The sequence below is a fragment of the Narcine bancroftii genome, chromosome 12 (assembly GCF_036971445.1).
Source record: "Narcine bancroftii isolate sNarBan1 chromosome 12, sNarBan1.hap1, whole genome shotgun sequence".
Classification (NCBI taxonomy): domain Eukaryota; kingdom Metazoa; phylum Chordata; class Chondrichthyes; order Torpediniformes; family Narcinidae; genus Narcine; species Narcine bancroftii.
In genome coordinates this window covers 76,417,669-76,442,685 of record NC_091480.1, presented here as the reverse complement: position 1 = coordinate 76,442,685, position 25,017 = coordinate 76,417,669, and the positions used below count along the sequence as shown (strand labels likewise).

Here is a 25,017-nt window from a genome sequence, read left to right as displayed (position 1 = left end):
CCCCACATAATCTTTTACACCTCTATTACAGTGGTTTTCAAGCATTTTTCCCCGTTTACATACCACCTTGAGTAATCCCTCAGAAATCACCAAGCACGTATGACATTGCTGGAGTTGGTGGTGGAGGCTGATACAATAGGGACATTCATAGGTGCTCTGTGGTTAGTGAGGCATTATTTAAGGTGGTATGTCAGTGGGGTGGTGGGGCGGGGGGGATAAAATAGTTGAGAACCACTGCTTATTAAGACCTTCATTTTTCCAAAGAGAAAAGCCCCAACTCTGTCAACCTTGCTTCATAGCTATGTGCATACAGGTAAAAAGCTTTCAGTTTTACCATTTTTCCTGGCCTGACTCTAATTAGAGACACACTCTTATATTAGAGCACATTAATCCTTCTTTAGAGGATCTGGTTATCATTTTTCAATTTACTTATCCTAAATTATTGTTTTGTTTTCAACTTTCTAAATTTACCCTGGCCCAACTCTGCCCCACTAATCCCTTACTATTTAATTTTAAGTCTCATCACGATTCAGTTTGTCATCAGCCCACGCCCTACTCTGGAAACTTGAACATAAAACTCCAGGCCGATGCTCTGCCTGTGTATCGAGAGGGCCATGATTTTTAAATGCAACATTAAGCTCTACTCTGTCTGCTCCCTTGACAAAAATGTGAAAGATCAGGATTCATCCTGTGTATTCACTTTCTGTAGTTATTATTACATTAGTTTTTGGAATTTGCAGGACAAAAACTGGCTGCTATATTTGCTCACATGACTATGCTGTTTTATATCAAGTCAAGTTGAGTTTATTATCTTATTGCACAAGAATAACGCGATAAAAAAAATGTTCTCTAGCCCTCAGTGCAAAACATGCAGACACACAACCAAATGTAACACATACAGACAAACCGTACATATGCAGGACATTATTAATATGTATAAATAAATAGTTTCATAAATAAGAGAGTCTTGGATGGTTAATGCAAGCTGTTCCTTTGGTGGTTCAGCATTCTCACAGCTCGTGGGGAGAAGCTGTTCCTCAGCCTGGTGGTGCTGGCTCTGTATCTCTTCCCTGAAGGGAGCAGCTGAAAGATGCTGTGTGTGGGTGGAAGGGGTCCTCAGTGATTTTGTGTGCTCTTTTCAGACAACTATCCTCATAGATCACCTCGTGGGTGGGGGCAGGGGGGAGGTAAAATTTTGGACAGTCATGGTTCAGTGGCGTGGCCAGTAGAGGTGCCATGGCCCCAAAGACAAAGGTTCAATCCTGACCTTGGCTACTGCCCATGTGGTGTTTGCACGTTCTCCATGTCATCACTTAGGTTTCCTATGGGTCCTCCGGCTTCCTCCACATCCCAAAAATGTGTAGGTCGGTCGGCTAATTGGATGGTGTAAACTCACCCTAATGTGTAGATGAGCAATAAATTCTGGGAAGAGTTGATGGGAATGTGGGGAGAATTTTAAAAAGGGGATTAATTTAGAATTAATGTGACTGGGTACTTGATGGTCAGCACTGATTCGATGGGCTAAAGGGACTGTTTCCAGGCTGTATCCCTCTATGACTATCATGTTACTCTGCATTGTATAAATACAAGTTTTCCTTTCAAATAATCCTCAGCAAAACCAGGAAGCACTCAATGGGCTGAATGGCTTTCTATATTGTAACAATCAAGGTCATTTATCCACCCACTTTTTAAATTATTCCATGTGGACATAATTTCCACATTTTATTCACACAATGGGTCAAGAAATTTCTATGAATTCCTCATTGAATTAGTTTTGATCTCAATCGTACGTCTCTTGGTTTTGAACTAAAAGGTAATTTACTCAGCTAACAGTTAGTATAGCGGTTAGTGTTACACTATAACAGCGCCAGCGACCCAGGTTCGAATCTGGATTTGTCTGTAACGAATTCTCCCAGTGTGTGCGTGGATTGTAGGTTTATTTGGGTGTAATTGGGTGGCAAGGGTTTAAATGGCCAGAAATGGCTTCTACGGTGCTGTGAATAACATTTTAAATGAAAATTTAATTTAAAATTTAAAAAAATTAAATGCCTACTTGCATGATGTGTAAAATGAGACTTGCTTAGAACAATATAACAACCTGGGAATCAGTATATTTTCATGTTACAAGCAACTGATCAAGAACATGTAATGTCTTTGGCCTAAAAAGCAAATAAAATCAAAAGAAGATTTTGCAAATCCAGTCCCAGAGCATGAAGGAACACAATATCCAGTGTTAACACCGGAGAGTATTTGGCTCCAGGCCAGCTATCTCTGCTAAGCTAATCACTTAATGAATGGAACAAATCCTTTCAGCACCAGGCTTTATCTTGCCAAGAACGTTGGAAAATGTAAGGCTTCACCTGTGAGGTGAGCTCGTACAAGAAATGGAAAGGTTTATTTGCAGTGATAGTTAAGGACAACCCTTTGACATGGCTTAAAGCATTTCTGTTCTGGGCAAGAGGATAACTGGACCTGAATCTCTTTATAGACTCCCATACGAAGCTTATTTGATGGCCCATTAAAGGTATAACTTTAAGTTGCAGCCAACAATGGGTCACATGGTTGGCATAGTGGTTAGCGCAACGCCTTTACAGCACCAGTGTTTGGGACCGGACCGGGGTTCAAATCCTGCACTGCCCGTAAGGAGCTTGTAGGTTTCCCCTGTGTCTGCATGGGATTTCTTCAGAGGTTTCAGTTTCCTCCCACTGTTCAAAGGTTAATGGGGTGTAAATTGGCTGGCATGGACTCATGAGTCAAAATGGCCTGTTACTGTGCTGTATGTCTAAATTAAGGCAGGTCACAAGAAAGCTCCAATTGATTTCACACTTCAGAGGTGCAGGGTTGAACTGCAGCACAGATGGTATAGCTGCTCCCTCAAACCTCCACCACCCCCCCCCCCCCACATTCAATCCTGACATCTGGGGCTGCCTGTGTGGAGTTTGCATGTTCTCCCTGGGTGCTTCAGTTTCCTTCCTGATCCCAAAGATGCTTGGCAGGTTAATAGTCTACTGTAAATTACCTCCAGTGTATGTGAATCAAGCAGGAGATGCAGGAGAAAAAAAAAAGGGATTCACATAGGATTAGAGTAAAGGGTTGCCTGATGGTCAGTACTGACATGAGGTTGGAAATGCATGATGCAAGGAGGGAAGGCTGTGCTTACCAAGTCAGAAGGCAAGGTGCTGATTCTCAAACTCACATTGCATTTCATCAGCTAGAACAGAGCATGGGAAGTCAAACCTTGCAGGGTTAAAGGAAGTGCAAAACCTACTCAGTGAGAGTAAAAGAAGCTGAAAACAGAGCTGGTGGATTTTAAGGGAGTGGGAAATGGACTTGGTGAGTTTAAAGGGTGTGGGAAGCAGTCTCTGAATTTAAAAGGAGTGGAACCAAACAAACCATTTGCTGAACCACCGGCTTTACCAAATTGGATCACAGATACTCAGAGATTTACTTGTAAACTCTCTCCTCTTAGACTCCAGACATTTTCAGTTGTTCTCCAACTTTTTTGGCAAGGAAGTGCTCTGGCACACTCTGTGTGAAGAAGCACTTCCTGTCATCGCTCTGGGAACCTGCCCTCTTACTTTAAAGGTGAGGCTTTCTTTGATTTCCAGTCTCTCTCTCTCTACCTACCTATACGATCTCTCAATCATCCTAACAAGCTAAAAACATCCACTACTGTGAGCTCTAAGTGTTAATGGGTGATGTACTCGCTTCCAAGGTTCAAGGTCCTATGTCTGGTGTATAAAGTAGGCAACAAATTTCTACCTCCTCAATTATTCAATACATCCTTGTAAATCTCTTCTGATTTGTGTAACTTTATAATAAAAAGGAAAGTACATAAAGCCTGCAGAAAAAGATCCCAAACACAGTCCTTGATGATCTGTTACAATGTTGAGTAAGAAATAAGGAACAGCGAAGACGTCAGGGCTTGTGCTCTTACTTTTTCTGATAATTGTTTTGCCAGATTTGTTTATTACCATTCAAGACAGTTTGATTGGTACAACTGGACCTCTAAAAAGGCTGTCAAAACACAGAAATGCTGGAGGAACTCAGCCGAACTTGCAGCATCCATCGGTGGAAAAGATATTTTAATTTTTTCTAAATTTTAGACATACAGCACGGTGTAGGCCATTTTGGTCAGAGCGGCACAATTACAGCGTAGGTTCGAATCCCGCGCTGTTCTCCCCGTGTCTGCGTGGGTTTTCCTCGGGGGCTTCTGTTTCCTCCTAACATTTGAAGCGTACTGGGGGTGTAGGTTAATTGGGTGGACTCGTGGGCCAAAATGACCTCTTACCGTGCTGTATGTCTAAATTTAAAATTCAGAGTAGGGACTTTGAAATATGATTCAGTGTGTGGTAGAAACCCATCCTTTTGTTTCCAGTCATAGTAGAATGGGTTTTACTTCCTAAAAGGATGGTTGTCATTACATTGTTTGGTCATGCTGAACACTGAATTAATCTGAAGGAGCATTGGTTTATAACATGAGCTTTTCTTCCACACATGTTAAAATATAGATCCATTCAGAAGAAAACCACTGGCATTGTCTTCTCTGATTCAACTGCGTCAAGAATTAGATTTCACAAGGTCGAGGTGCAACAGAATTCAGATCACAATCTGACTGTGTGATTCTTTCTGTGAATGTAATTTTACCCATTTTCAATCTAATCCCCAAAGAGCCACAGATGAGGTAGGTCAGTCACATTGTCAACTTGCTCCATTCACTCCCCAGCCACCTCTCAGCCGCTTGTCCACACCAACTAGCCAGGAGCTCACTGTCCACATGCTGGTGGATACTGGCTCTCATCAGTAGCAGTCACAAATCCTATCATAGAACATAACAACACAGTACAGGCCCACGATGAGGTGCCGACCTACTCCAAAACAATCTAACGTTTCCCTCCCTCACACCCATAACCCTCTATTTTTCTTGCAACCATGTATGTGCCTATTTTGAATGTCCCTATTGTGCCAGCCTCCACCACCACCCCTGGAATGCATATTCCAGGGACCCACCACCCTGAGTGTATTTAAAAAAAACTTAACTCTGACATCTCCCCTAAATTTTCCTCTGCTCGTCTTAAACAGATGTCCTCTGCTATTTGTTACTGTTGCCCTGGGAAAAAAGATGCTGGCTGTCCACTCTATCACAGGCCTCCTCAACGCTTCTGAATAAAGAAGGACATGTATTTATTTATCACCTCATTGCAGAGTACAGGCTGAGTCAGGAGAATGTCCATGAAGTGCTTCTCCATTCTGCAGTGATGTTTTTAACAGAAGGAAATTCAGAATTACTACCCCGTTGCCCAAGATGTATATCACTCATGTGGACCAAGGATCAGTTTCCAGAATAAAGTGCGATCCAGGCTGTAGAACATCTCCAAATTTAAAAAAGAACCAACAATATGTCCAGAGTTATTGTATGTTCAGATTTATTGTCAGAGTAACCCTAACCCTAACCCTAACCCTGAGAGTCCTTTTTCCTGCGGGCGTGGCAGAATTACCGCTAATTGGGAGTGCAAACAAAATAAACTTTACACAGCGTAAAACAAATAAAATAACTGTAAGCATAATGAATGTAAACAAATTGACTTCAAAACAGAGAACAACAGAAAATCAATAAAGTGCACAAGTAAGGGTCCTTAAATGAATCCCTGATCGAGTTTGTCGTTGAGGAGTCTGATGGAGGAGGGGGAGCAGCTGTTCCTGAACCTGGTGGTGTGAGTCTTGTGGCGCCTAGACCTCTTTCTTGATTGCAGCAGTGAGAAGAGAGTGTGTGCTGTTTGGTGTGGGTCTTTGATTGCTTCTGCCCTCCGACGGCAACTTTTCTTGTCGATGTTCTCAATATTGGGGAGGGTTGTGCCAGTGATGCCCTGGGCTGTGTCCACGACTTTTTGGAGGGTGTTCCCATAGAAGACCATGATGCAACCCGTCAGCATACTTTCCACTCTGAAGAAATTTGCCAGGATTTCTAGTGTCATACCAAACCACAAACTCCTGAGGAAGCAGAGGCGCTGATGTGCTTTCTTCACCATGCCATTGGTGTATTGTGTCCAGGAAAAATCCTATGAGATGGTGACTCCCAAGAACCTAAATTTGCTCACCCTCTCCACCTCTGATCCCCCAATGATCACTGGACTGTACACCTCTGGCTTTCCCTTCCTGAAGTCAACAATCAGCTCCTTAGTTTTGGTGACATCGAGTGCAAGGTTGTTGTTGGTGCACCATTCAGCCAAGTTTTCAATCTCCATCCTGTACGCTGACTCATCCCCTTTCTTTATACAACCCACTACTGTGGTATCGTCAGAAAATTTGTAGATGTTGTTATTGCCGTACCGAGCCACAGTCATAGGTGTAAAGTGAGTAGAGTAGGGGGCTAAGAACACAGCCTTGTGGTGCTCCAGTACTGATGGAGATTGTGGAGGAGATATTCTTACCAATCTTCACTGATTGTGGTCTGGAGGTGAGGAAATCCATGATCCAATTACACAGTGGGGTGCTGAGTCCCAAGTCTTGGAGTTTGTTGATCAGTTTTGAGGGGCTGATGGAGTTAAATAATGAACTGTAGTCGATAAAGAACATCTTGATGGAGCAGATGATCCAGGGCTTTGTGTTGAGCCAATGAGATAACCATATAACCATATAGCAGTTTATGGCATGGAAACAGGCCATCTCGGCCCTACAAGTCCACGCCAGTTTACTCAAACAACTCCGCTAGCTCCCCCCGCCTATTCTCCCCCCCATAACCCTCTAACCCCCTCTTATCCATGTATATATCCAGCCTCCTCTCACCTGCCGTAGGCGAACTGGAATATTCTTCCTGTGTCCATGGCTTTCATCCAGGTTTTCTGGTTTCTTCCCACATTCCTTTCTTTTTGAAATATTTTTGAATTTATACATACAGTCTACTAATATAGCAAAAAAGCATGTCACATCATATACATATTACAAATGAATATAAATGTAACTCAAATCCATAGATAATTGTTGATTAAACATCATTTCTTTAAAAAACTCTGAATAGAAACTGAAAGAGTTACAATATACAGTACAACTCCAATTATCTGAAATCAAATTCTCCAAAATCCTCATTTAGCTGAATTTTAAAAAAAATTTCAGATAAATGAGCATATTCAAAACAAATCAGAAATCCTCATTTATCTAAAGTTTTTTCAGAACCGAACTGACCTCACAGATTGAAAAAAAATTCACTTGACATTAGAATGACGATTGTTCTCATTTCAGGTAGCTCCTTCCCTTTTCTCTTTCCATTTCTTCTTTACCTTCCCCTATTGACTTTTCTCTCCAACTCTCCCTCTCAAACTGCATTCCACTATCTCCCAGCCACAAGCAGTCGGAAGAACCCTTTGTCCTGGTGTCATCAAGGAGAGCAGCCTCCTGGGCAGGAGCGGGACCTCGGGCAGTGGCATTCCTTTCCCTTCCAGCCTGCCGATTCGCCTCGGATCAGCGGCAGCGGTGGGTTTGTGTCGGGGATTGGTGGCTGTGGTTGGGGTCATCTCGGTGGCGGCATTGGGCTCGTCTTGGGGATCGGTGGCGGCCAGCATTCTTTTGGTGAGAATTAAACATTATTTTAATGCTTAAAAAGCCTTCCCTTGCTGTTTAAACATTGATACAAGAGATTTGCTGTTGCTACTGGGTTGTGTTTTTTATATAAAAATGACCAGCTATCCAAAAAATTCAGTCATCCGAAATAGGCCCAGTCCCGACCACTTCGGATAATGTACAGGGTTAGTACATTTAAATATTTTTTTAATTTAAAAAAATCGTATTTGCATCTTTAATGATACAACACAATAGAAGGCCCTTCCAGCCCATGAAACCTGTGCAGCCCAATTAGATCCTACCAACCCCATACATTTTGGAGGGTGGGAAGAAACCAGAGTCCCCAGGGAAAACCCACACAGGTCACAGAGAGAACATACGCTGGATTCAAACACTGTTCACGGGTTCTGTAAAAGTGTTGAGCTATTACGTTAATTGCTTGGCACAGGCTGTGTCTGTAAATTAAATTAAATGTGGTGTAAATATAAATTTCTTGAAATGTAACCAAATTGTGCAAGTTTACAAGTAACTAACTTAGGAAAAGTACATTTGTTGTTTTATTGATGCAAATCTTCAACCCCAAGGGATTGCCTGAGAATCAGATATAAACCTCCAGTGTAATTTTATTTAGCATATTGTGAAGCATAGTTCAGTTTTTATTGCTTCAAGGGGAAGTGCAAGGATGAACATCAGTTGCCTGCTAATAAAACCTCTAACTTCATGCTCTGTAAACTGTGATCTTCTACTTTATTCTGTTGTATGAATGTTAGTAATAACTGATCGACTCTTTGCTGAAGGACCCGTCTCACTGTACAATGCAACAAATAAACTGTGCTCTCCAGTCCTCAGTGTGAAACGCGCAGACACACAACTAGATACAAAACGCATACAGACAAACGATACACATGGAGGACAAGTATTCATATACTGTATAAAAATAAATATTGTTTTGTTAATATGAGAGTCTCAGATGGTGAGTGGGAGCAGTTCCTTTGGTTGTTCTCCATTCTCACTGCCTGTGTGAAGAAGCTGTTCCTCAGGCTGGTGGTGCTGGCTCTGAGACTCCTGGATCTCTTTCCCACCAGGAGCAGATGAAAGATGCCGTGTGCAGGGTCTTCAATGATTTTGTGCACCCTCTTCAATGGGGGGAGAGGGAGGAGGGAGACTCCAGAGATCCTCTCGCTGCTCTTATGGTCCTGTGGATTGACCATTTCCCTGCAGCAACCATACCGGAGAGTGATGCAGCCCCAGGATGCTCTCGATAGGCCAGCATCATTCTGTAGATGCTGCCTGACTTACTGAGTTCATCCAGCAGCTTGTTTTTTCCCAACCATGGAAAGTTGGGTTGACCTGATGCTCCATATCTAAATTAAGTAGATGATATTCAAAACAAAATCCTAACTGGCAACTACATGATTTCTTGTCCAACCCTCACCCATTCTAACTCAGGTTTTCCAACTCTATAGAAATTGACCAATGCAAGTGAAACTGGGGAGAGATGTGAATCAGGGCTCTGACACCCAACACCATCTCCCTGTGTGACAGAGCCCAAGTGTAACTGTGAACCCAAGTGCATCTCAGAATTGTATGTGCAAATGTGCAAAGAGTTGTATGCAAATTAAGAAAATACATGTGTGTGTCCACATGACAATGAACTGACAAGTGTAATCGTAAATGTGCCGGTATGTGTGCAAATGAGAATTGGCATTAGTCAGTTTACATTCATTCTTTTTTTTTAAACTTTATTGATTCGTTCAAAAAACAAACATTCTTGAATACTCTTGATATCAATTATTTGGCATCATACATGAAGGAATCAATTTCATCTGTTGTACAGGGAACCTGCAGCTGATGAGTAATTTCAAATGCACTATATCATCCCACTTTCAATGGTGGCTGAGATGGATTGAGACTGATGACCATTTTTGCTGCAGTTAATTTTTCCTGTGCACATCAATGCTTGAATCGGTGGGGAGTTGCCAACTCAAGGACTTCAAGGATAATGGCAGATAAAGGAAGTTTTACAAGCATGAAACCTTTCCCATAATTTAATTCTGAAGATGCCAGCAGCTGCTACAGTTCCAGCTGGCTCATTTTGAAGCATTTTCTGCTCTTCACACCCTGACAGGTTTTTGAAGGATGGTTTCACACAGAGAAAATGTTCAGTGACATTGAGCTTGTCAGCTGGGAGTGGGTCACTTCAGTTTTGGCTCTTGTCACTGATTCCCAGCTCAGTCATGTGCATTAAATCATTTTTCCATACAAAGAATGACACAGAAGGGGATTATTCAGCCCATTAGTCCAAGCAAATCCCTTGTTGAACAATCTCATCAGTCTCATCCCCCTTCCTTTTCCCCACAGCTCTGTTCATTGTACCCACTCAAACATCCATCCAAATCCCTTCCAAACGTCCATCCAATTCCTTCTCAAAGGCTCTCATTGATTCTGGCGCCATATTCTGCAAGGGTGTTGGGGCTCATAAGATATTTGGACACAATCACATCTCACTGCTCTCTTCAGGCAGAAGGTGCAGAAGCTAGAAGTCCAGCACCTTTGCATTCAATTATGGTTTTTCCCCCAACAGTTATCAGGCTCGAATCTCCCTGAACTACACTAACCCTAACCATAAACTACCCGGGAACCACCAAAAGAATTTAAATCTCACTAACTTCAACTGAATATATATTTATCCTTTTTATTATCTATTTTATTCTTGTGATGCATTACATTTACTTCATATATATTTTTATTCGTATTTTACATCCCTGTGTAGCTGCGGCAAGGAAGAATTACATTAAATCTGTGCATGACAAACTCACAGCAACATCATCTTGACTGGATTGTCTCCTTGTCATGGTGGAGAAGCTTGTCCTGAGATCCCAAGAGTGATGCCGTCTGGAGCTATGGTCCTGGTAGGGCCACCCTTGTCGAGGGTGAGGTCCCTGACAAAAGAACAATCCAACCAACACGTCAATGGTGGAACAGGCAGGTGAAGTTACTTTGAACTCGATGGCCATGAAGGCAGATGAAAGCTGCAACAAATCCATCATGCCATTGGAACTAGTTGGGTGATTTGTGAAGTATCATGTGCTTCTTGGAGTGCAACATTAAGTTCACGTCAACAAATGCATGCACAGGCGTCTTTGCTCTGTGGAAAATGGAATTAAGTCCATTGTCCTTGACCTTGAAGAGATAGCCACGACCGACCAACTAAGAGGCACTTCAGGCAATTTCTGCCAATGGCAAATGTCTGCCTTACGGCAGATGAAAACAAATTTCTTGTAATATTGCACTGTCTTTATTACATGATAATAAAATGAATCTTGAATGCAATGTCAATTTATTCTTTCTTAATTCAGCATGGCTTTGTGCATGGTAGGTCATGTTTAATGAATATTATGGAGATTTTCAAGGAGGTTACCAAGAAAGCAGATGGAGGAAAGGCTGTGGATGTTATCTACATGGACTTTTGTAAGGCCTTTGAGAAGGTCCCACGTGGGAAGTTAGTTCAGAAGGTTCAGACACTAGGTATCCATGGGGAGGTTGCAAATTGGATTCGAAATTGGCTGAATAGGAGAAGGCAGAGTGGTAGTGGATGGTTGCTTCTCAGACTGGAGGCCTGTGATTAGTGGTGCGCCTCAGGGATCAGTGCTGGGACCATTGTTGTTTGTTGATTATATATCAATGATCTGAATGATAATGTGGGAAATTGGATCAGCCAGTTTGCTGGCGTTGTGGACAGTGAGGAAGGCTTTCAAAGCTTGCAGAGGGATCTGGACCAACTGGAAAGGTGAGGCAAAAAATGGCAGATGGAGTTTAATGTAGACAAGTGTGAGATGATGTATTTTGGAAGGACAAACCAAGGTAAGTCATACACAGTAAATGGTAGGGCACTGAGGAGTGTGGAGGAACAAAGGAATCTGGCAATTCAGATACATAATTCCCTGAAAGTGGCGTCACAGGTAGACAGGGTTGTGAAGAAAGCTTTTGGCATCTTGGCCTTCATAAATCAAAGTATTGAATACAGGAGTTGGGATGTTATAGTGAGGTTGTATAAGACATTGGTGAGGCCAAATTTGGAATATTGTGTGCAGTTTGGGTTGCCAAACTACAGGAAGGATATCAGTAAGATCAAAAGATTACAGAGAAGATTTATTAGGATGTTACTTGAGTGTTGAGTTACGGGAAATATTAAACAGGTTGGAACTTTATTTCTTGGCTCATAGAAGAATGAGGGGAGATTTGATAGAGCTTTACAAAATTGAGAGGTACAGACAGAGTAAATGCGAGTAGGCTCTTCCCACTTAGACTAGGAGAGTTAATACAAGAGTGCATGGCTTTAGGGTGAAAAGGGAAAGGTTTAGGGTAACATTCTTCACTCAGAGTGGTGAGAGTGTGGAATGACCTGTGGTAAATGTGGGATCACTCTTAAGTTTGAGGAATAAATTGGATAGATACATGGATGGGAGAGGACTGGAGGGTGATGAAATGGGTGCAAGTCAGTGGGTCTAGCAGAATGATGTTTAGGCATAGACTAGAAGGGCCAAATGGCCTGTTTCCTGCTGTATTGTTCAATGGTTCTAACTAACACTGTGCATAGTATTTGCTCTCATGGTATGTACATGACTATACGACTCTTCCTTCTGCATCATGTGGAACCATGATGAGAAACATGAGATAGGCCACAGGTCAGCAGTGGTCTTAGGTGAGGCAGGAGGGTACATTTAAGGGGGACGGGGGACAGACTGAAATCATAAAATATTTTAATGTTATTTTTATGTACTTGGTAGGAGAGGAAAACAACTAATCAACTGCTTCACAGGGAAGGGAGCTGATACACTTTGAACAGAGAAAAAAAAAGATTGAGGATAACTGTTCTAGAAAGACTGAAAATCCTACTGCTCAAATTCAGGTTTATTGTCACGTGCAGACTGGTTACCTTTTACTTCCCACGGATGCTGCGTGACCTGCTGAGTGCCTCCAGCATGTTTCGGTTTTGCACTTGATCCCAGCATTGCAGATTGTCTTGCTCAACACCATTCTACAATGTTGAGGGGCATTCAGGAAAGATATTGTGCTTGAATCTGATGCTGTGTGATCTCACACTTGCAAATCTTCTTTCTGACAGGAGAGGAGTGAAGAAAGTGTGGCCAGGGTGGGATGAATCTTCCAAAACATTGGCTGCTATTCCGAGGCAGCGGGAGTTATTGATGGAGCCAATGGCCTGAGCTGCATTCACATCCTTGTACGGTCTCTACCTCTACACAGATAAAGAGTTTTATTTTTGGAATTATATTGTCTGGTTGGGTGATAGTCCGTCTTCATATCGATGTGTGAGAAGACAGCCTGTGGATCCTGTTGACCTTGAGCAGTGCTGGAGATTGTCTGCGTGCAGACTGAAAGTAAATTATGTGAAACATTAGGATTTCACCGAGTATGCTGAAATGCTCACTGAGCCATGCTCCCTTTCAAAGACTTTTTTAAAAAACCAAATGTCATAAACAAGGAAAAATAAATAATCAGCATTGTGCATGGATTAAGAAAGAGGGGGCACCTGGATTTGAACCAGAAACCTCTTGATCTGCAGTCAAATGCTCTACCACTGAGTTATACCCCCACATTGGGAAGAGTATGGGGGGTGTAGATGTTTTTTTAAAATATTATTGGATATTATTAATATTCCTGTACAATTTTTACAGATGTTATACAGTAGTATAATATATATATAAGATAATAGTATAATAAATTTTCCAATCAACATCATCTATTTAAGGGGAGGATGAGAACCAGAGCCCAGGTGTGTTTATAGGGAGAATGGGAAACACGGCTCCAGTGAATTAAATACCAAACCATTGAAGCAGAGAAGGTTGGAAACATTCATCAATTAGTGCTTGAAGAGAGGAAACAGGATCATTGTGTCAGTAGTGAACCTACCATTAGAGCTGAAGAAATGGACTTCGGTTTGGTTGGTTTTATTTCCTGTGCACTGAGAGTGAGTGAAAAGGTTCTTTTTTGCGCTATCCAGGCATAGCAAAGTGTTGCAGACTGGCAAAGAATCACAGAAAGGGTATGGAGAATGGGACGAGATGTTTGACGCAGAGTAGATAGGCTGAAGGGCTTGTTTCTGTGCATTATTGTTCTATAGCTTGGAAGGATGGCTATTTAGCCCACTGAGACCATCCTAACTATAAGCAAAAGAAATCCAGAGATTTTTCTCTGGGTCCTCTTTCCAGAGCCCCATCTTTCTTACTCTTTATAGTACATTGATCCTCTCACCTATCACCCACTGCAGCTACTCCCAATCTAAACTCTAACCTCAGGGTGGGTAAAAGTGTTTATTTTCCTGTTGAAGATGCTCCCTGACTTGCAAATGGCTTCCACAACGGTTTGTGAAATTCCGTTACAGCACCAGCGACTTGGGTTCGAATCCGGTGCTGTCTGTAAGGAGTTTGTATGTTCTCTCCTGTCTGCATGGGTTTCCCCTGGGTCTTTGGTTTCCTCCCACTGTTTGAAATGGAGCGGGGATGTAGGTCAATTCGGCAGCACGGCCTCGTGTTGTTACCATGCTGTGTGTCTAAATTAATCTTCGCTGCAACTTCTGGCCCAAGTGTCAATATGTGCCACTCTGCGAGAGGAAGGCAGACAGTCGGGGAACCACACAGAGAAAGTGACCATCACCACTCCACAGCCCCCCACCCACAGGCAGCACTATCATTGTCAGGTGTCACCCACTCCCTCCCTCTTGATGGCTGAGGAACAACAGCAGCTACTCCTAATTGCCGGGGGTGGGGGGGGGGGGAAGAAAGTATTCTTTTTTTATAAATGTTGTAACTTTTTAATATCAATTCAGACATACAGCATGGTAACAAGCCATTTTGGCTCAAGAGTCCATACCACCCAATTAATCTACACCCCTAGTACATTTTGAATGGTAGGAGGAGATGGGAGGTCCCGGGGACAACCTACATAGACACAGGGGAGAACAGACAAACTCCTTACAGACAGCATGGGATTCGAACCTCAGTTCTGATTGCTGACGCAGTAAAGGCATTGCGCTAACACCACGTCAACCGTATTGTTTCCACTGCTCCAGCGCCACTAGATCAAGTTCATTATCTCTATACATGACTGTATAGAGAGGGATAAAACCAGATGAAACAGAGTTTATCTGGACCACGGGACACAGCTATTGTTCCAAACAGGATCCTATCATCTCCACATCACAAAGCGTTATTTCACTCCTACACATCTTTTCTGTACTTCATAAATCTATCAACTTAGCTCCTTCAGTTTAAAGTATGAAGAGTTTATTCAACTTGCATTTCCCTCATGTCTAAAAATCCATCAATAGATTTCCCTCCCCCCCCCACCATTGACGGAATCATTGTCTGAAGAGGGCGCACAAAATCATTGAGGACTCCTTCCACCCCGCACACAACATCTTTCAGCTGCTCCCATTGGAGATCCAGGAGTCTCAGAGCCAGCACCACCACGGGCAGTGAGAATGTTGAATGACCAAAGGAACTGCTCACTAACCAAATGAGACTCTCATATTCATGAAACAATTTTTATATATAAATACTTATCCTGCATGTGTACTGTTTGTATGTGTGTTTGCGTGCTTTGCACTGAGGACCAGAGAACACTATTTTGTCGGGTTGTACTTGCACATCAGATGACAATAAACTTGACTTGACCCTAGACTCAGTCTGGTCTCTCCTAGAGTCACAGTAACATAAACCATGGAGCTTGTCCCTGTAACCCAATTTGTCCATGCTGACCATTGGGTTTCTGGGCTAGTCCCATCTGCCTATCCTTCATATCCTTCCTTTAACCTTCTCTGCTGATTGTAAAAGATTCCACAAAGCTCATTTGTCTTCAAAAATGGTTCTTCCAGCTGCCTTGGCCAACATATACCCCTGAATGCAAACCACTAAAGTAAATTATATTGTCATTGCTTTTGGTAGCCAGGCCTTGAATCCCAGCAAGTTGACTTATGCGTTTCCTAACCTACAACACTTACAAATCTGTAAAAACATTAAATTGCCCATAAAATGTTGTGCAGTGTCCTGAAGTGTGAAAGGCTTTTATATTATTTTCTTCTTTCAGCTTTCATTATTATTTGTCTTTATTTTCCAAAAGATAGAAAAGGGCTGATTTGGAACAATTAAGAATTCTAGGCCTGACAGCAAGTTTTGAGAAACAGCTTGGTTTTGAGAGGCATAATTTTTATTCTGGACCCGACCTCCTCCAGCTAGTTTGACACAGTAATATAGTCCTGGCAGAGGACTGTCTTGTCAAAGAGGCTGTACTTTGAAGGAGTAATTAAGCCTTGTCTTCCTAATGGCTGTAATGAATGGTCCCATGCCACTATCTGAGAAAGACAGCAAGGTTTTGTGGCCAACCTTCTCCCTCAGACAGCTTCATTGAAAACAGTTTAATTGATTATTTGTCATGTTTGCTCTTTCTGGAACCTTGCAGTGAGCAAGTTCATTGTCAATGTGCATGCACATCAATGAATAGCCCTTCATTAGGCAGGGGTTCATTTGTGTTGATCTGAATATTTCTTTATGTTCTGTGTAAATTTCCCTCCAAATTACACAATGCCCTAACTTAGAAATACATCACTGTTTTTTTATGGTTGAAACCCCCCCCCCCAGAGCTCAGCCATGAAAATGGAATTCCTTCTAGGTACTCAGTTGGTCAGCCAAAAGATGTGGATACACCAGCAATGTTTTAGGTTAATGACAATTCATCAATGTTACAACATTGAGGCAGCAGGTCACCATCACTTTCTCTATGGCATTTAAGGATAGAATGCGGAACACAGAATAGTACAGGAATGGCCCTTTGGCCCACATGTCTATGCTGAACATGATGCCCAAGTTAAGCTAAAACTCCTTGGAAAGATGTATTTGTGCCACAACTCTTCAGGAAAGGGATCTAGGTGCCGCAAGGCTCGCACCACCAGATTCAGGAACAGCTGCCACCCCTCCACTATCAAAATCCTCAACAACAAACTCAATCAGAGACTCATTTAAGGGCTCTTTCTTGTGCACTTTATTGATTTTCTTTGTTCTCTCTATTGCACAGTCAATTTGTTTAGATTCATTATCTGTTTACAGTTCTTTTATTTGTTTACATGTTTACACTGTGTATGGTTTATTTTTTGCACTACCAATTAGCAGTATTTCTGTCACGTACGCAGTAAAAAAAAATCTCAGGGTTGTATGTGATATCATGTATGTATTGTGACAATAAATCTAACATAATCCACATTCCTTGCACATTCACATACCTAACTCTCGCCCTCTTAAATGCTACTGCTGGATCTATGGCCTGTTCCAGATTCTGTCTAAAAAAAAACTTGCCCCCCCACATCTACTTTAAATCTTACCCTCCCTCACTTTAAAAGCGTGTCCTCCAGCATATTGACATTCTTACCCTGCTATACAAGATTCTGACTGCCTACCCATCAATGCCTCAAAAAAAAATATTTCAGGTCACTCCTCAGCCTCTGACCTTCTAGAAAAAACAACTCAAGTTGGTCCAACCTCTCCTTGTAACTCACACCCTCTATTCCTGCCAACATCCTGGTAAGTCTCTACAGTACCCTCTCCAAAGCCTCCACATCATTCCTCTTTTGCTTCTCTTCTCTCATTATTGGGGAGACCAGGCAATACCTCCTTCTGTGCCTTTTTAAAAATTTAGACCAACAGCACAGTAACGGATCATTTTGGCCCATGAGTCCATGCCACCCAATTTACACCCAATTAACCTCCACCTCCAGTATGTTTCAAACGGTGGGAGGAAACCAGAGCCCCCAGGGAAAACCCATGCAGACGTGGGGAGAACATACAAACTCCTTACAGAGAGCGCGGGATTCGGACCCAGGTCCCGATCACTGGTGCAGTAAAGGAGTTGTGCTAACCACTACACCCAACTATGAATTGGATGAATTTTGTGGACTATTAAATTTTGTGTATTAGTACATGACAATAAAAGCAACCTCATCCAATCTAATGGGACAACCAGAATTAGCCACCCTAAATGCTGACTTTCCCGAACAGCTGATACATTTCAGCTCTTTCCTGTGATTCTCAAAGAAGCCAGTCTTCAGTAAATTTGACTCACACCATGAGAACAAAAGAACATAAGAAATAGGAGCAGGAGTCGGCCGGCCGACCTGTCAAGCCTGCTCCGCCATTCAATGAAATCACACCCAAACTGATGATAGGCTCATGTCTACCTACCTGCCTTTTCCCCATATCCCTTAATTCCCCTTGTTACGTCGCAGACCAACAGCAATAGAAATTCACCAAGAGACTCTTATTGCTTTTCTTTTAAAACAATATATTTATTTATAACTACTAATAATATAACATCTCACTTAAATTAACCCCAACTATGCATGATTATATGTGTGTGCATGCGTGTTCGTGAGTGTGGGATACTCAAACCATTATAGCTTAGGTACAATTCTGGGAAGTCATACCAAAATTCAAGTCTTAAAAAATCCTGTGTTGAAACTCAGACATAAGTAATCCTACTGGTGGGCCACAGCATGTCTCTGACATCACAGAGACTTTCCAGCTCAATGAGGTCAGGGTGGGTCTGAGGTCATGTCTCGGTTCTCCCAGGTAACCTTGGGTGGGATGGTGAGAAATCTGCCACTGAGGTCAGTGAGGTCATCTGGCCATCTCTCAATATAAGCGGCTTAGCGCTCAGCACTCAGTCACAGTTCCTATCAGACACAAGACAGATTCAGTCTGATTCAGAAGTGTTTGCTTTCTGTCTTCTTGCTGCTTGTTATTTTCCATTTCAGTCAAGACTCAAGAGGCTCCTGTTTATAAGGTAAGACACATGACATATTTCTCCTCTAAAATTGGATAAAAGTTTTGCAAAAATTTTTATCGAAGGTTTACCCTGGATAGGATTGTGTAACTGTTGGATACCTTACAAGTTTACTTGGCTATTGCGAGAATGAATAACCTTCATCGTTCAAGGAAACATCCCAACACCATAGAAATAAATTAAACATAAACGAAAGTGTATGCATGCTTAATTATTCAGAAGAGTAGCCTTTGACTTGAAAATATTGCTCAGTCATTGCCACTAGGGGGCCATGACATGTTAGGGTGGAAGCCAGGTGAGCCTAGACTGAGAAAGGTTGAGAACCAATAAACTAATCAGCAAGGTGATGTAAATTGTCATAAAAAGTGCAAGTAAATGGCACAACAACAGACTTGCTGATGCTCACTTTGGGTCTCACTGGGACATCTCAGCTCCAGAGCTCATCATAGCGTTGGTCCAAAGATTGGGTTCCAGAGGTGAGGTGAGAGAGCCATTATATCAAGGCACTAATGAAACGTGACATCAAAGAGCGAACATTCCAGTGCCTGGAGTCAGACCTATCCTTACAGAAGGTAATTGTGGTTGTTGGAGATCAATCATCTCAGATTTCAGATTTCTTGTCAGAGTACATACATGACTTCACATACAACCCTGGGATTCTTTTTTTTGCGGGCCAGGCAGAATTACCACTTATTGGTAGGGCAAAAAAAAATTGTACTCATTGTACACATGTAAACAAATAAAGAAATGGAAACAAACTGTGCCATACAGAGAAAGAAAAAATAATGAAGTGCAAAAGTTAGACTCCTTGATTGAGTTTGTTGTTGAGGAGTCTGAGGGTGGAGGGGCTGCAGCTGTTCCTGAACCTCGTGGTGTGAGTCTTGTGACACCTGTACCTCTTTCCTGATGGAAGCAGCGAGAACAGAGTGTGTGCTGGGTGCTGTGGATCCTTGATGATTGCTGCTGCTCTCCAAGGGCAGCGTTTCCTTTAAATATTCTCAAAGGAGGGAAGGGTTTTGCCTGTGATGACCTGGACTGTTTCAACTTCCTTTTACAGGGCTTTCCTCCCAAGGGTATTGGTGTCCCTATACCAGACCATGATGCAGCCAGTCAAAACACTTTCCACCAAACATCCATAGAAATTTGCCAGGGTTTTTGATGTCATACCAAACCTCAACAAACTCCTGAGGAAGTAGGGGCGCTGAAGTGCTTTCTTCACGATGCCATTACTGTGCTCGGTGTAGGAAAGATCCTCAGAGATAGTGACTCACAACAACTCTCAGCTTCAGTAAATCACTGTAGGAGTTTCTCAAGGCCGTGTCCCAGTACTAACCATTTTCGGCGGCCTCTTCCAGGATCTTTCTTCCACCACACACAGAAATGGGCTTATTGGCTAATGATTCGTAACTCCTCAGCAGGTTGAGGGCATGCTAATGGTGGGCTCTAATGCTGGAGCAGACCTGAAACATCAACATCTGAAGGACCCAGGCCCAAAACATTGACTGCTTTTTGCTTTCCATGGATGCAGATGCTGCGTGACCTGCTGAGCTTCTCCAGCACTTTTTGTTCTCCTTATCAGATGAAGCAACACTGAGACAATCAGGAATGGGCTGACAAGTGGCAAGTGGCATTCACTTCACAGAAGTGTACAGGAAATGAAAAACCAACTCCATCCACCAAGGTAGAATTAATTACTTCTGCTTGACATTCATCAGTACAGCAAAAGCCCTTGCATCCGGCTCCTCTGGGGATTGGTAGATGCTGGATACAAGTTTTCCAGTTGCTTGAGACTCACTCTTACAATTTCAAATGAATATAGCATCATAGGGAATAAACAGTTTAAAAGACAAAAGACAGTGTAAAATTGTATTGTAGTCCGTAATTATGTAAAGTTCACTTTAATCGGGTAATTCCCGTAATTTACAAGAGTGAACAGGGAGAACGTACAAACTCCTTACAGACAGCGCCGGATTTGAACCCCAGGTTGCTGGCTCTGTAATTGCATTGCACTAACCTCGACATGGACCATACCACCCCACCTTAATTAGTTTTTTCAAAATCAATGAAATAGAGCATTTTCAGTTTACACTGAACAAAGTGCACTTGCTACTGAAAAACTCTTTTTCGAAAGAATGAACCTGAGTAAAAATAAAAATAAGAAACATCAACGGCAAGGTCTTCAAGGTTAGCAGCTGATGTGGATGGGTGTGGTTCTGGAGGAGTTGATGTGGATGGGTGTGGTTCTGGAGGAGTTGATGTGGATGGGTGTGGTTCTGGAGGAGTTGATGTGGATGGGTGTGGTTCTGGAGGAGTTGATGTGGATGGGTGTGGTTCTGGAGGAGTTGATGTGGATGGGTGTGGTTCTGGAGGAGTTGATGTGGATGGGTGTGGTTCTGGAGGAGTTGATGTGGATGGGTGTGGTTCTGGAGGAGTTGATGTGGATGGGTGTGGTTCTGGAGGAGTTGATGTGGATGGGTGTGGTTCTGGAGGAGTTGATGTGGATGGGTGTGGTTCTGGAGGAGTTGATGTGGATGGGTGTGGTTCTGGAGGAGTTGATGTGGATGGGTGTGGTTCTGGAGGAGTTGATGTGGATGGGTGTGGTTCTGGAGGAGTTGATGTGGATGGGTGTGGTTCTGGAGGAGTTGATGTGGATGGGTGTGGTTCTGGAGGAGTTGATGTGGATGGGTGTGGTTCTGGAGGAGTTGATGTGGATGGGTGTGGTTCTGGAGGAGTTGATGTGGATGGGTGTGGTTCTGGAGGAGTTGATGTGGATGGGTGTGGTTCTGGAGGAGTTGATGTGGATGGGTGTGGTTCTGGAGGAGTTGATGTGGATGGGTGTGGTTCTGGAGGAGTTGATGTGGATGGGTGTGGTTCTGGAGGAGTTGATGTGGATGGGTGTGGTTCTGGAGGAGTTGATGTGGATGGGTGTGGTTCTGGAGGAGTTGATGTGGATGGGTGTGGTTCTGGAGGAGCTGATGTGGATGGGTGTGGTTCTGGAGGAGTTGATGTGGATGGGTGTGGTTCTGGAGGAGTTGATGTGGATGGGTGTGGTTCTGGAGGAGTTGATGTGGATGGGTGTGGTTCTGGAGGAGTTGATGTGGATGGGTGTGGTTCTGGAGGAGTTGATGTGGATGGGTGTGGTTCTGGAGGAGTTGATGTGGATGGGTGTGGTTCTGGAGGAGTTGATGTGGATGGGTGTGGTTCTGGAGGAGTTGATGTGGATGGGTGTGGTTCTGGAGGAGTTGATGTGGATGGGTGTGGTTCTGGAGGAGTTGATGTGGATGGGTGTGGTTCTGGAGGAGTTGATGTGGATGGGTGTGGTTCTGGAGGAGTTGATGTGGATGGGTGTGGTTCTGGAGGAGTTGATGTGGATGGGTGTGGTTCTGGAGGAGTTGATGTGGATGGGTGTGGTTCTGGAGGAGTTGATGTGGATGGGTGTGGTTCTGGAGGAGTTGATGTGGATGGGTGTGGTTCTGGAGGAGTTGATGTGGATGGGTGTGGTTCTGGAGGAGTTGATGTGGATGGGTGTGGTTCTGGAGGAGTTGATGTGGATGGGTGTGGTTCTGGAGGAGTTGATGTGGATGGGTGTGGTTCTGGAGGAGTTGATGTGGATGGGTGTGGTTCTGGAGGAGTTGATGTGGATGGGTGTGGTTCTGGAGGAGTTGATGTGGATGGGTGTGGTTCTGGAGGAGTTGATGTGGATGGGTGTGGTTCTGGAGGAGTTGATGTGGATGGGTGTGGTTCTGGAGGAGTTGATGTGGATGGGTGTGGTTCTGGAGGAGTTGATGTGGATGGGTGTGGTTCTGGAGGAGTTGATGTGGATGGGTGTGGTTCTGGAGGAGTTGATGTGGATGGGTGTGGTTCTGGAGGAGTTGATGTGGATGGGTGTGGTTCTGGAGGAGTTGATGTGGATGGGTGTGGTTCTGGAGGAGTTGATGTGGATGGGTGTGGTTCTGGAGGAGTTGATGTGGATGGGTGTGGTTCTGGAGGAGTTGATGTGGATGGGTGTGGTTCTGGAGGAGTTGATGTGGATGGGTGTGGTTCTGGAGGAGTTGATGTGGATGGGTGTGGTTCTGGAGGAGTTGATGTGGATGGGTGTGGTTCTGGAGGAGTTGATGTGGATGGGTGTGGTTCTGGAGGAGTTGATGTGGATGGGTGTGGTTCTGGAGGAGTTGATGTGGATGGGTGTGGTTCTGGAGGAGTTGATGTGGATGGGTGTGGTTCTGGAGGAGTTGATGTGGATGGGTGGGGATGAGGATCAGTAGGTGGACTGGCTGCCTTTTGGGCTGCCTTCTTGAATCCCGTTTGAGTGTTAGCTTGCTTGAAAGCCATTCTCCTCTCATGCAGAGTCATGTTCTGCATGATGTACAGCTGCATAACATGTTGCGATTTAAGCAGCATAGCATTTTTTCATCCTCTTCCACCTCTTCATCACTTTCCTCCTCTGCTTGATTTTCTTTTCCCCGATTCTCAGCAGCGTGAATTATGTCATCCATATTTAATGAATGTGTAACAGGAACATCATGATCAAGGTCACTTTGTGACAAAGGCATCTTTTCACGAGCAGAATCGACCAACTCACACACTTCATCACAAACTTATTCCATGAACTGAAAACCCTCATCAGCATCTCCTTAATGCTTCACAGTATCCCAAGCACAACAAACACTGTGAATAGCATCCTCTGAAATGCCAATACTGTGCCGTCAAAGTCAGAATGTGAGTCTTAAAATGTTGACTGAGAGAGAGGAGGCTAACCGCATTGCATTCTCTTGTTTTTAATTCAGCAAAGATAAGGCTGATTATGAATTTATTTGGCAAAGACAGTAAAAGACTATTAACCATTGGGTAAGGGACACGACTCTGGTTTACGAATCCCAAGAGAATTTCAAGAAACATGCATTTATATGGTGGAAGCTTATTTGATGGTTCTGTAAAATTGGAAGTTTGCCTGAATATATAACTTATAAGCAATGAGGTAGATTCTCTTGGAGTGAGACTATCTGCTTGTGGCAGTGCTTCTTGCTGTCACAGAGTTCTCACACTTTGCAAAGTGGATTACACAAAGTTTGCCGCTGTCTTTTGTTTGTTTATCAAGCAACCTCCGGTCCACTTTAACAAAAGTTTGTCATTTTTCACAATGAAATCACGTCTACAACATTTACACATTTTGGATCTCCTCGTGATCCATGGGTTGAATTAGGCTTGTCACATTTGGAGGGAGAGAGCACACAAAAATGCTAACATTTATAAGTTCCTCAGCAGGAAGATGAACATGATGGACGGCAAACTTTACTGTTTTTTGACATACTTCCTGTGTAAATTCACTTTGACACTGGGGTCAAAGATGTGATGAAACCACTTGGTAAAGATGTCAACATCCATCCAAGCATTGATCTGCGACTGCTAACCAACAGGAAGGTGAGTGATGCCTTTAAAGCACCTTGGTTCAGCAAATTTCCTAACCACGGTCAGTCACCTTGTGGCTGCCAGAAGCATTTATTCTTTATTCTTCTTGAAACCTCAAGCAACGTTTTCATCAGCTCTATCCAGAGACATGTTAGGCAGACATTTCCACATTAACTCTGTTTTGTCATCTTTGTAAATTTGGTCTGGGGTTAAGCCATTTTTGGCAACTAGCTCACTAAAAACACCATTAACCTATCCTCATGAGCCACTGATTTCTGCTCACCAGACGTCTAGTATATAGATACTGTGACGGATCTTGAATCTGCTAAGCCAGCCGTTTGAAAAAGAACATTCAATATTTATGGAACACCTTTCTTTTTTTCTTGCCTGATATGCAACCACCTTATGACATTTTCAAACTAAACCATACAAAAAGAGCCCGGTAGAGTAAGTCCATCTTGGAGTGCATAATTTTTCTCTCTAATTCCTATCTAATTCAATCACGATTTTCAACCCTCTTTAACAAATAACTATATACAGCACAGAACAGGCCAGTTTGGCCCTACTAGTCCATGCCAGAACAAATTCCCACCCTCCTAGTCCCACTGACCAGCACCTGGTCCATACCCCTCCAATCCTCTCCCCTCCATTTACATGCCAATATTTTTCAGAGAGGGTATTCAAAGCTTTAAGGATCTGTTCATTCTTGAATATTTTATTTATTTGACATATATAATATCAAGAAATTAACAATAATATATCATAGTGACATAATAGAATGTTAACAAATATATGCTGAAACTATATATAAAAACAAAAACTAAAAACTAAACCCCCTATTAACCCCCCTCCCCCAAAATGACTCTAATCCCAAAACTAAAATATATGATATTTCGTTATAAAATGATTACAAATAATTAATTTGGATTGCATCAGTTGACACTGAGAGACCTCAAAAACATCATGAAATTATTAGACCTTCACTGATCAGGAAAAATAAATTAATGAAATCATAATTTTAATTTCATTATTTTAGCATATAGACCTCAAATTTGCAAAAATAAAGAATATTTAAGTATTTTTTTCTAATGGAATACAGCTTTGAATCTCAGTATGCCATCTGTCTAATGTTAATGAAACATCAGATTTCCATGCTGCAGTGACACATTTCCTTGCAATTACTAAAACCAACTTACA

The 25,017-nt window shown here is 42.8% G+C and overlaps 1 non-coding gene across 1 annotated transcript; it reads right to left on the bottom strand.

Annotated features, from left to right (window-relative positions):
- Positions 1-13,102: 13,102 nt before the first annotated feature.
- Positions 13,103-13,174, bottom strand: trnac-gca (transfer RNA cysteine (anticodon GCA)). The gene has a single exon. It is a non-coding gene; the product is annotated as a tRNA-Cys (tRNA).
- Between the last annotated feature and the right edge of the window lie 11,843 nt (positions 13,175-25,017).